We start from the raw sequence: 12,162 nt of genomic DNA, 5'->3' as shown, positions 1-12,162 counted from the left end.
TTACCAAGACAGGGGTGCCTGGGTGGCACAGCGGTTAAGCATCTGCCTTCGGCTCAGGGTGTGATCCCGGCGTTATGGGATTGAGCCCCACATCAGGCTCCTCTGCTAGAAGCCTGCTTCTTCCTCTCCCACTCCCCCTGCTTGTGTTCCCTCTCTCGCTGGCTGTCTCTATCTCTGTCAAGTAAATAAATAAAATCTTAAAAAAAAAAATGTACCAAGACAGAGCATACTGTAGCCCATAAAACAAGTATCGATTCAAAAGAATTGAAACCACTCAGAATATATTCTCTGACTACATGGGATTAAATTAGAAATGAACACGGAAAGATATTTAAGCCTCCAAATAAACAGAAACCAAACAACACACTTTTAATTGTCCAGGAATCAAAGAAAAATATCACAAAAGAAATTAGAAAAAATTTTGAACTTCCTGAAAATGAAAACATAACAATTAGTGCAACATAACTAAAGCAGTGTTTGGAGGGAAATATAACATTAAATACTTACATTAGAAAAGAAGAAAGCTCTTGGGGTGCCTAGGTGGCTCAGTCGGTTAAGTGTTCACCTCTTGATATCAGCTCAGGTTTTGATCTCAAGGTCATGAGTTCAAGCCCTTTGTTGGGCTCCATGCTGGCATAGAGCCTACTTAAAAAAAAGACAAGAAGAAAGCTCTCAAATGACCTAAACTTTGACCTTGAGAAACTAGAAAAAGAAAAGAAAATTAAGTAAACAGAAGAAGAGAGATAATAAAGATAAAAAAAATAAAAGAAAAAAATACAGAGAAAAGTTCATAAAACAAAAAGAAAAAACTGGTCCTTTGAGAAGATCAAGAAATGGATAAGCCTCTAATCATATGGATCAGAAATAAGAGAAGACACAAATTACCAATATCAACAACAATAGTGGGGCCATCACTACAGATTCTAAAGACATTACAATAATAAGGACATGTGAAAAATTTTAAGCCAATTTAAGCTGATAACGTCAACACTTAGATGAAATAAAAAAATCTCTTGAAAAACATAAACTACTACAGCTCACTCAGGAAGAAATTGATGATAATAAATGTGAAAAACTTTATTACTATTAAGTAAATACAATTTTATTTTAAAAACTTTCCCGCAAAGAAAACTCTAGACTCAGCTGGGCTCACTGATGAATTTTGTCAAACATTTAAAGAAAAAAATAATACAAATTTTGCATGAACCCTTTCAGAAAATAGAAGAGGAGGAAACACTTGCTAACTCATTCTGTGAATCCAGCATTACCTTGATAATAAAACCTAATACATATTACAGGAAAAGAAAATCATTATAAGAAAAGAAAACTGCAGGGGTGCCTGGGTGGCGCAGTCATTAAGCATCTGCCTTCAGCTCCGTCATGATCCCAGGGTCCTGGGATCAAGCCCCACATCTGGCTCCCTGCTCGGTGGGAAGCCTGCTTCTCCCTCTCACACTCCCCCTGCTTGTGTTCCCTCTCTCGCTGTGTCTCTCTCTGTTAAATAAATAAAATCTTTAAAAAAATGATAGTATCAAAAATGTGAAATATTCTGTAATAAATTTGGCAAAATACATGTAAGACCTGAAATTTAGAAAATGTAAAATCACATAACATTGCTGTGAAAAATTAAGGCAGACCTAAAGAAATGTAAATATATACAATGTTTATGGCTCAGAAGACTGAATATTGTTAGGATATGAATTTACTCCATTTTGTTGTATAGATTCAATGTAATCCTAACAAAAATCCCATGAGGAATTTTTAAGGAAATTGTTAAACTTTTTCTAAGGTTTGGAAATGCAAAGGACCTAGACTATCCAAAACTATTTTTAAAAATAAGAATAAAGTTGAAAGACTCATACCGCCTGATTTCAAGACTTACAAAGCTATAGTAATCAAGATAATGTAGTGTTTGCACAGAGATAGACTCATAGATCAATGGGACAGAATAAAGAGTTCAGAAATAGATCTACTTATATATTGTCTATGATTTTCAACAAGCGTGCCAAAGCAATTCAATGGAGAAAGGATAATCTTTACAACAAATGGTGCTGGAACAATAGTATAGTAATATACAAAATACGAATCTTGATCCTTGTCTCATAACATACATAAAAATTAACTCAAAATGGGTTATAGACCTAAATGTAAAAGCCAAAAATTTAAAACATAAAAAAAATGCATAGAAAAGTCTTAATAACAGTTAGTTAGGCAACAATTTCTTAAATCTGATATTAAAAGCACGTCAACATGTCAACATGTAAAAGCACACAAACACAGACTGTAAAAGACATTTTCATATGAACAAAGCTGAGCAATTTCATAACCAGTAGACTTGCACAAAAAAGAAATATTAAGGGAAGATCTTTGGGCTGAAAGGAGACTATACCAATTAGAAACTTAAGTTCCATACACAACACTTCCTTACCCAATGAAGGATACCAGAAGTGCTAAGTTTATCTATATAAAATACTTTTTCTTTTTATTTCTTGATTTCTTTAAAAGAAAATGTACTGTTAAAGGGGAAATTATCACAATGCATTATGAAGTTATCACAAACAAAAAAGCAAAATGGTAATATTAGTGGAACAATGAAAGGGAGGTAGATAAGTGGAAAGGTCTTACATCATATATGAGTGAAAAAAATTAATTCAAGGTAGGCTATGATAAGTAAGGATGTATATTGTAACTTTTATAGCAGCCACTAAAAAATAAAACTGAGGTACAGCAGAAAAGCAAATAGAAGAGGTAAAATGAAATACTAAAAATAGACGGGAAGGGGTGCCTGGGTGGCACAGCGGTTAAGCGTCTGCCTTCGGCTCAGGGCGTGATCCCGGCGTGATGGGATAGAGCCCCACATCAGGCTCCTTCGCTATGAGCCTGCTTCTTCCTCTCCCGCTCCCCCTGCTTGTGTTCCCTCTCTCGCTGGCTGTCTCTATCTCTGTCAAATAAATAAGTAAAATCTTTAAAAAAAAATAGATGGGAAAAGGGAGTTGATGAAGAAAAATTGGACAAATAAAAAAACAAAAAGGAAGATGTGGGTTTAAACAAATTATATAATAATTACATTAGGTGCATGTAAATGAAATGCTCAAAAGGCAGAGAATGTCAGACTAGATTCTAAAAAAAAAAGAAGACCTAGTGATATGCTTTGAAAGAGATGCTTCTAACGCCCCCACTTCTAAATTACTATAGGTCAGAGAAAAAAATCACAAAGACAATTAGAAAATATTTTTAACCATTATTGTAAATGCAACACACCAAAATTTGTTGGATGCAGATAAAGTAGTGCTTAGAAAAAAAAAACAGAGCTTTAAATGACTATATAAGAAAAAAAAACAAATTTTAAATCAGTGATTTATGCTTCCAGCTTGAGAAGCTAGAAAAAAAACAAATGTAAACACAAAATAAGATGAAAAAAGACAATAAATATTAAAGCCAAAATCAATAAAAGCAGATAAACAATAAGGAAAATTAACATGGCCAAAAGTTACTTCTTTGAAAATATGAATAAAATTGATATACTCTTAACTATATTGATCAGGAAAAACAAAGGAAGAAGAAATAAATTAACAATATCAGATTTGAAAGAGAGAACATCACTAAGGATCCTATTGTGAACAAGGTTATACTACGAAATTCAACAGTCTAGATGAAATGAAAAAATTTCTTGAAAGACAAAAATTATAGAAGCTAATATAAAATAATAAAAAATCTCCATAACCCTGTATATACATTTTAAAAATTGAATTCATAATTAAAAACTTTTTCCTAAAGACAATTTATTTTAAACATTTAAAAAATAAATATCAATCTTGTACAAATTCTTTCAAAAGATAAGGAGGGAACCAGTAAAGTACAAGAAGATAAAATCATAAACCAATAATCTTCATGAATATATATATATAATGGAATATTATTCAGCTATCAGAAAGAACGAATTCTCAACATTTGCTACAACATGGATGGCACTGGAGGAGATAATGCTAAGTGAAATAAGTCAAGCAGAGAAAGATAATTATCATATGATTTCTCTCATCTATGGAACATAAGAACTAGGAAGATCGGTAGGGGAAGAAAGGGATAAAGAAAGGGGGGGTAATCAGAAGGGGGAGTGAAGCATGAGAGACTATGGACTCTGAGAAACAAACTGAGGGCCTCAGAGGGGAGGGGGGTGGGGGAATGGGATAGACCGGTGATGGGTAGTAAGGAGGGCACGTATTGCATGGTGCACTGGGTGTTATATGCAACTAATGAATCATCGAGCCTTACATCGGAAACCGGGGATGTACTGTATGGTGACTAACATAATATAATAAAAAATCATTAAAAAAATAAAAAATAAAAAAATAATAATCTTCATGAATATAAATGCAAAAGTTCTTAACAAACTGAATTAGAGTATTAGCTAATCACATCTAGCTATATATAAAATGAGATAATTCATCATGACTGAGTGGGGTTTATCATAGTAATGCTAGATTAGTTTAATACTCTGTTTTTATTTATTTATTTGTTTGTTTTTTTAATTTTTTAGTTTAACACTTTGAAAATCAGTTAATACAGTTCATCATATATACAGCATAAAGGAGAAAAACCATTTGATCATCTCACCCGATGCAAAAAATCAATTGTTAAAGTCCAATGTTTTCTAATTAAAACTCTCAGCCGACTAGGAATCAAAGGAAACTTCAGACTTTGATAAAGTTGTCTTACGAAAATCTTTGAATTGACATTGTACTTAAATGTGAAAGACCAAATGCTTTCTCTCTAACATCAAGAACAAGGCAAGGGTATTGGCTCACCACTTACAGCAGCCTTGTGCTGGAGGTCTTAGCCAGTGAAATAAGGCAAGCAGAGAAAAAATGAAGAATGGTGAAGAAGTAAAATTGTCTCTACTTACAAACAAAATAATCGTATACATAGAAGTTCCTAAGGCATCTATTGGAAAAAAATAACAAACCCTTACTTTTACCAAAACACAGTTTATAAAGTTCAAAGGATGCAAGAACAATACAGAAAAATCAGTTATGTCTCTATATACTAGGTACAAAATTGAAAAATGAAATTAAAAATATCACAATACATGAAAGAACATAAAATAATTGGGAATAACTTAAACAAAATTTGTGTGAAATCTCTACCTATAACATTATAAAATTTGCTGAGAGAAATTTTTCTTTTAAGATTTTATTTATTTATTCAACAGAGATAGAGACAGTCAGCGAGAGAGGGAACACAAGCAGGGGGAGTGGGAGAGGAAGAAGCAGGCTTCCAGCGGAGGAGCCCGACATGGGGCTCAATCCCAGAATGCCTGGATCACGCCCTGAGCCGAAGGCAGACGCTTAAGGACTGCGCCACCCAGGCGCCCCTGCTGAGAGAAATTTTTAAAGACCAGAATAAATGGAGAGCTATACATGTTCACACATTGGAAAACTTAATATTGGACATTCTGCACAATTGATCTATAATCAATGCAAATTCCAAACAAAGTTCCTGCATGCCTTTTTGTAGAAATTGAGAAGCAGATGCTAAAATGTATATGGTGGGGAGCCTGGTGGCTCAGTCGGTTAAGCATCAGACTCTTGGTTTTATCTCAGGTCATGATCTCAGGGTGGTGAGATCAAGCCCAGCATCATGTTCCACGTTCAGTGTGGAGTCTAGTTGGGATTCTTTCCCTTTCCCTCTCCTTCCCCCTGCCCCTTCTTTTATTTGCACACTCTCTCCCCCCACCTCAAATAAAATAAATAAAATCTTAATAAAATAAAATGTTTATAGCAATATAAATGACATAGAATATCAAAAAAGAAAAAAAAATTCTTGAAAAAAGAACCAATTTGGAGGACTTACATAGTCTGATTTCAGTGATTACTGTGAAGATTCAATATTCAAGAAAGTATGGTATTGGCACAAAGATGAACAAATGCAACAGAACAAAATCAGAAATTAGCTCAATATTAAATAGTCAATTGATTTTTTTTTCTTTTTTACAAAGGAGCCAGAAGAAATCACTGAAAAAAAGAAAGATTCTTCAAAAACAGTGCTGGGACAATTGGATATTCATAGGAGGGAAAATATATCTTGACCCCTAACTCATACTACACATAAAAAATAATTCAACATAGATGAAGACCTAAATATGAATGTTAAAATTATAGCGCTTCTAGAATAAAACACAGAAAAATACCTTCACGATATTTGGGTGGCAAAGATTTCTCAGCTAGAACAAGAAAAGCATTAGCCATAAAAGAAAACATTGATAAATTAAATTTCATAAAATTACAATCTGCACATTAAGAGATCCAGTTAAGTAAATGATCAGAAATGTTACACATTGGGAGAAAATAATTGACAAATAATTTACAAATAGAACATATAAATATCTCTTGCAACTCAGTAATAAGATAAATAACCCATAAAAATGGGTAAAATGTTTGAGCGGACATCACAAAAAGGATTCGTGCCTAAAAAGATGGTCAACATCATTAGTGATCAGGGAAATAGAAATTAAAACCACACTGAAATACCCCCCACGAACCTACTAGAATAGCTAAAATTAAGAAGACTGACCATGCCAAGTTTTGATGAGGATGTGGTGAGGATGAAACTTCCATACAGTGCTGGTAGGAATATAAAATAATCTAACCACTTTGGAAAATAGTTTGGTAGTTTCTTAAAACGTTAGGCATACATTTATCATATGGTTCAGCCATTCCATTCCTAGGAATCTATCCGAAAGAAATAAAAACATACATAAAAAATATATTTATTCATAATAGCCAAAAAGTAAAAACAATCCAAATGTCCATCATGAAGACAATGGATAAGTAAGTTGTGATACATTCATACAATGGATTGTCACTCAGCAACGAAAGGGGAAATAAACGTTAATGTTGAACACAAAAATATGAGTGAATCTTAAAATAATTATGCTAAGTGAAAGGAGCCACACAAAAAAGAGTACATAGTATATGATTCCATTTATATGAAATTCCAGAACAGACAAAATAAAAAATGATAGAAATAAGATTAGTGGTTACTGGGGCAGAAGCAGGGTGTAATTGACTAGAAAGGGGCATGAAAGTTTTCTGAGGTGAAGGAATTGTTCTGTATCTTGATTAGGGATGGTGATTACACAGGTGTGTGCATTTGTCAAAACTCAAGAAATCACACACTTAAAATGTGTGCATTTTATTGCATGTAAACTATACAGCAATAAAACTGACTTTAAAAAACAACTAGGATACCATATTTTACCCACTAGAATAATTAAAGTTGAAAAGACTTAAATACCCAGTGATAGTGAAGTGTAAATGGTAGAACCTCTTTGGAAAACTAGTTTGGCAGTTTCTTGTAAAGGTAAACATGCACTTACCCTATGACTCAACACTTCCACCACTAGGTGTTTACCCAAGAGAGATAAAAACATATTCCACAAAAAGACTTGTACAAAAACATTCATAGCAGCTTTCATCATAATTGCCCCAAACTGGAAGTAGCCCAAATATCCATCAACAAAGGAATGGATAAATTGTTGTATTTTCATGCAATGGACTATGAACTGCTCAAAAGAAGAAAGAGAATAAGGGGAGGAGGATGAGGTTGAAGAAGAAGAAAGAAAGCAACAACCCCAAAATACCAGCAACAACATAAAAAAACCACTCAAAAACACTATATTGAAGAAAAGCTACACACAAAAGAATACATGAGTGTGGTTGCATTTCTATTACATTTGAGGAGAGGCAATGCTACTCTATGATGCTAGAGGTCAGAAGAGTTGCAGCCTCGAGGTGCGCAGGGGAAGAGCAGGGATCGATGGAGAGACGGTAAGACAAGTTTCTGCTGTCATGGAAATTGTCTGTGTCGTGACCGTTGTGTAACTTCTACAGATGTACACATTTGGGGAAATTCATCAAACTATACATGTGATCCGTGCATTTCACTGAAAGAACGTAAAGTAACAACTCAATTTTTAAAAATTACTTAAAAAAATTGAAATTCACTTCCAAAAACTCATGAGTCAAAAGAGAAATTATAGGGGCTACCCATAAAAATGGGTAAAATGTTTGAGCGGACATCACAAAAAGGATTCGTGCCTAAAAAGATGGTCAACATCATTAGTGATCAGGGAAATAGAAATTAAAACCACACTGAAATGCCCCCCACAAACCTATTAGAATAGCTAAAGTTAAGAAGACTGACCATGCAAAGTTTTGGTGGGGATGTGGTGAGGATGAAACTTCCATACAGTGCTGGTAGGACATACAGACTGGCTGGCTCAGTCAGTAAAGCACACAACTTTTGATCTTGGGGTTGTGAGTTCAAGCCTCACGTTGGGTGTGGAGCCTACTTAAAAAGAAAAAAAAAGAAATTATAATAAAAATTAGGTTGAAATAGACAGAAAATATTTCAAAGTTATTTTATAATGAAACGTTTAAACCTCGGAAGTTGAGGTATGTAGCTGAGGCCATACTTGAAGAGAAAATTGATGGTTTTAAGTATTTATATTAGAAAAAGAAGAAAGGCTAAAATAAATGTGCTACATGTCCCACTTGAAAAGTTTGAGGTGTGCCAGAACACACATCACGTGGAAAGAAGGCAATAATAAAGGCCCAAAATTAATGAAATGGGGAAGAAGTTTTGAATGGAGAGGATTGACAAAGCCAAAAGTTGATTTTTTAAAAAAGATTTTATTTATTTATTTTAGATAGGTAGAGAGCGAGAAGGAGCACAGTGGGGCAGAGGGGGAGGGAGAAGGGCAAACAGACTCCGTGCTGAGCGTGAGCCCCACACAAGACTCCATCTCACCACCCTGAGATCATGGCCTGAGCCAAGATCAAGAGTCGGACATTCAACCAATTGAGCCATCCAGGTGCCCGAAAAGTTGGTTCTTTTAAAAGACTCATACAGCTGATTAGGCAATATTTATCAAGACAAATAAGAGAAAGCATCAATGAAAGATATTAGGAATAAAAAAGATGACATTAAACGGGAATGTTATGAACATTGAATGCCAGTACCTTTGAAAACTTAGATGGAGCAGACAAGTTCATAGGAAAATGTAACTCATCAAAACTGACGCAAAAAGTAGAAAACCTGAATATTCTGAAGCCGTTAGAGACATTGAATCCATGGTTTAAAATATCCCCACAAAGAAAACACCAGGCCCATGGCGACAGACTTACAGGCAAATTCTACCAAAACATTCAAAGACAATTCTAATGCAACACAAACTCTTCCAGAGAACAGATAAAATAGGGATATTTTATCCTATTCGATGAGGATAGAAAAGCTTGTTACAAGAATCAGAAAAGGAAATAGATGACTAGATGCAGAAAAAGTATTTCATAAATAAGGCATCCACTCATGACTTTTAAGAAATCTTATCATACTACGGAACTATTTTTTAAAAGGATTATTTATTCATTTGAGAGAGAGAGAGTGCACAAGCAGGGAGAGGGGTAAAGGGGGAGGGAGAGGCAGACTCCCCACTGAGGAGGGAGTCTGACAGGGGGCTTCATCCCAGGACCCTGAGATCATGACCCTGAGATGCTTAACTGACTGAGCCACCCAGCTCCCAAACCGGGAACTTTTATTTTATTTTTTTTTTAAAGATTTTATTTATTTATTCAACAGAGATAGAGACAGCTAGCGAGAGAGCGAACACAAGCAGGGGGAGTGGGAGAGGGAGAAGCAGGCTCCCAGCAGAGGAGCCTGATGTGGGGCTCGATCCCAGAACGCCAGGATCATGCCCTGAGCCGAAGGCAGACGCTTAACCGCTGTGCCACCCAGGCGCCCCAAACCGGGAACTTTTAAACCTAAAATGTAGTATCCATCAAAAAAGTTCACAGCAAACACCTTTCATAAAAGTGAAAAATGGAAGCTGTTCCCTTTAAGAGAACCAGACATCGCATACCTCCTGATATGATGTCATAGACAGTACACAGCCCCACCTATTAAGTTGACTTGCCAAAATAAAGACAGAAAAGACAATTGCCCCTAATTGTAATCAAGCCTCTAAATCTATCTTCCAGTCAACCTACGGCAGCTCCAAAAGAGAAACACCTTAATGCCATCTTCATGATCTTGAGTTGTCAACCCAGAATGCTTCATTTTTTCAACAAATAAATGGCATGGGAAAAGTAGACAGGATGCTACAGATTAAAAGAGACTTAAAATTAATCTTTAAGTGAAGGTTTATTAAAGAGAGAGACTTAAATGTATCAACCAAATGCAATGTTTGGACTTTGGATTTCAATTCAAATAAATCAATTTATAAAGAGATTTTATGAGAAAATCATGGAAATTTGAACACAGATTTGTTATTAGACCATATTAAAAATTATTAAGTGTAATAATGTACTGTGATTACTTTAAAAAAAAAAAACCTCTATATGGGGGCGCCTGGGTGGCTCAGTCAGTTAAGCATCTGCCTTCAGCTCAGGTCATGATCCCGGGGTCCTGTGATCGAGCCCTACCTCAGGCTCCTTGCTCAGCGGGGAGCCTGTCTTTCCCTCTGCTTGCCACTTCCCCTGCTTGTGCTCTCTCTCTCTCTCTCTGTCAAATGAATAAATAAAATCTTTAAAAAAAAACAAACCTCTATATGTTAAAGATACATACCTTGAAATATTCAGAGCTGAAATGATTTGATGTCTGGGATTTGCTTTAAAAGATGCCATGAGATAAGACAAAACAATTGGTAAAACAATGATAATTATAAAATTGGGTGATGGGTGGTACATGGGTACATGGGGGTACATTATTTAGTCTCGTTGTCTTTGTCGGAAACCCTCTATAATAACAACTTAAAAGACAAGTAATGATGATGATGGTAACAACAACAACAAATGCTATTTTAAAAAGAAAACAAAGGAGGCAAGAGTCCCCCTTCCTCCTTCACCATCATGGGGCCTCCTAGGGAGACCAGGCTGCTGGTTAAACTGTCTCCAGCACACCTCCATGGCCAATTCTTCCTCCCAGAATTCCCTTTTCGCTTGTCTTTCCAGATCTAAGTCCTGCCTATCTTGCACACCCAGCTCACGTTACTATTGCAGATAGATGTTGGAGTGGCTGAACCCCCACTCCCTCTTCAAGTAACAACACCCGTCTGTCTTTTCCTTTGGATAAACACCTTTAATCACTTAATGTGGTTCAAATAGGATTGACCCCAGTACCCACATTCCCTCAGAGGCAGACCAATGACTCAGGTCTGACCAGTGGGAATACCACAGCTCTGTCACACTCAGTGCAGGAATGCACATGTTATCCAGGCAGGACCAACTAGCCAAAGAGTGTCAGCCTCCACACTTTCACTGCAAATATTAGAAAAAAAGTGCTTTCTCTTTACAAGTTAGCTAGGTCAGAAGACTGAAAGCATGGAGTGGCTGTGGCCATTTTCCTAAAAATGAGAGAAGATTCTACCTAGGAAAGGAGCCACTCTAAGAAAGCAGAGGCTTGGAGCCTGATGACAGTTACAAACCCTGAACATAAGTATACCTCCTTCCCTCAATTTTCCAGCACATTCATTAATATAATGCCCTTGTGTGTGTGCCTGTGTGCATGCGGACATACATGAGAGAGAGAGAAAGTGCTTTCTCTTTAGGGTCAAGAACAAGGGTGTCTGCTATCACCACTTGTACTCAGCATGGAGCTGGAGGTCCTATACATTTCATTAAAATAAGGAAAAGAAACAAATGGTATAAGGCATATGGTGTCTGAAATATTTTTTGCCTTTTACTGTCTAATGATATGCTAATTGAGTTGACATCCTTCATTTTGCCATTGGCTCTTTACCATGAGCTTAATGGCCTGCCTGCCACCTGATTCCATACCCGCCAGTATGCAGGTTAGTGACCAAACCGGTCAATCAAAAAAGGTCTAAAAATCAGAGGCAGTGCCTGAAAGAGTGTGTCCGGGCAGGCTGAAAGGCTCCTGCGAGAGAAATTTGATAAACCTGTTCTGGAAGTGTCCAGGGGAGCCACTGTCTAGGTGTGGGGTCTATAGACCCCACGGTTTTATCCAAGGGGTTGACTTGGGGGAACTATTGGAGCTTTTGTTTTCTCCAAATCTAGAAAGCTAAGAGGGAAAGGGCTTTGAGCCAAGCTGAGGATGGAAGCTACTGAGGAATGAGGAAGTAAAACAGGAGCTTCTGGTCACAAGTGT

Source organism: Ursus americanus, chromosome 13 (assembly GCF_024610735.1).
Source record: "Ursus americanus isolate L20-20 chromosome 13, mUrsAme1.1.p, whole genome shotgun sequence".
NCBI classification, from domain to species: domain Eukaryota; kingdom Metazoa; phylum Chordata; class Mammalia; order Carnivora; family Ursidae; genus Ursus; species Ursus americanus.
Note: the sequence above shows the minus strand (reverse complement) of the source record.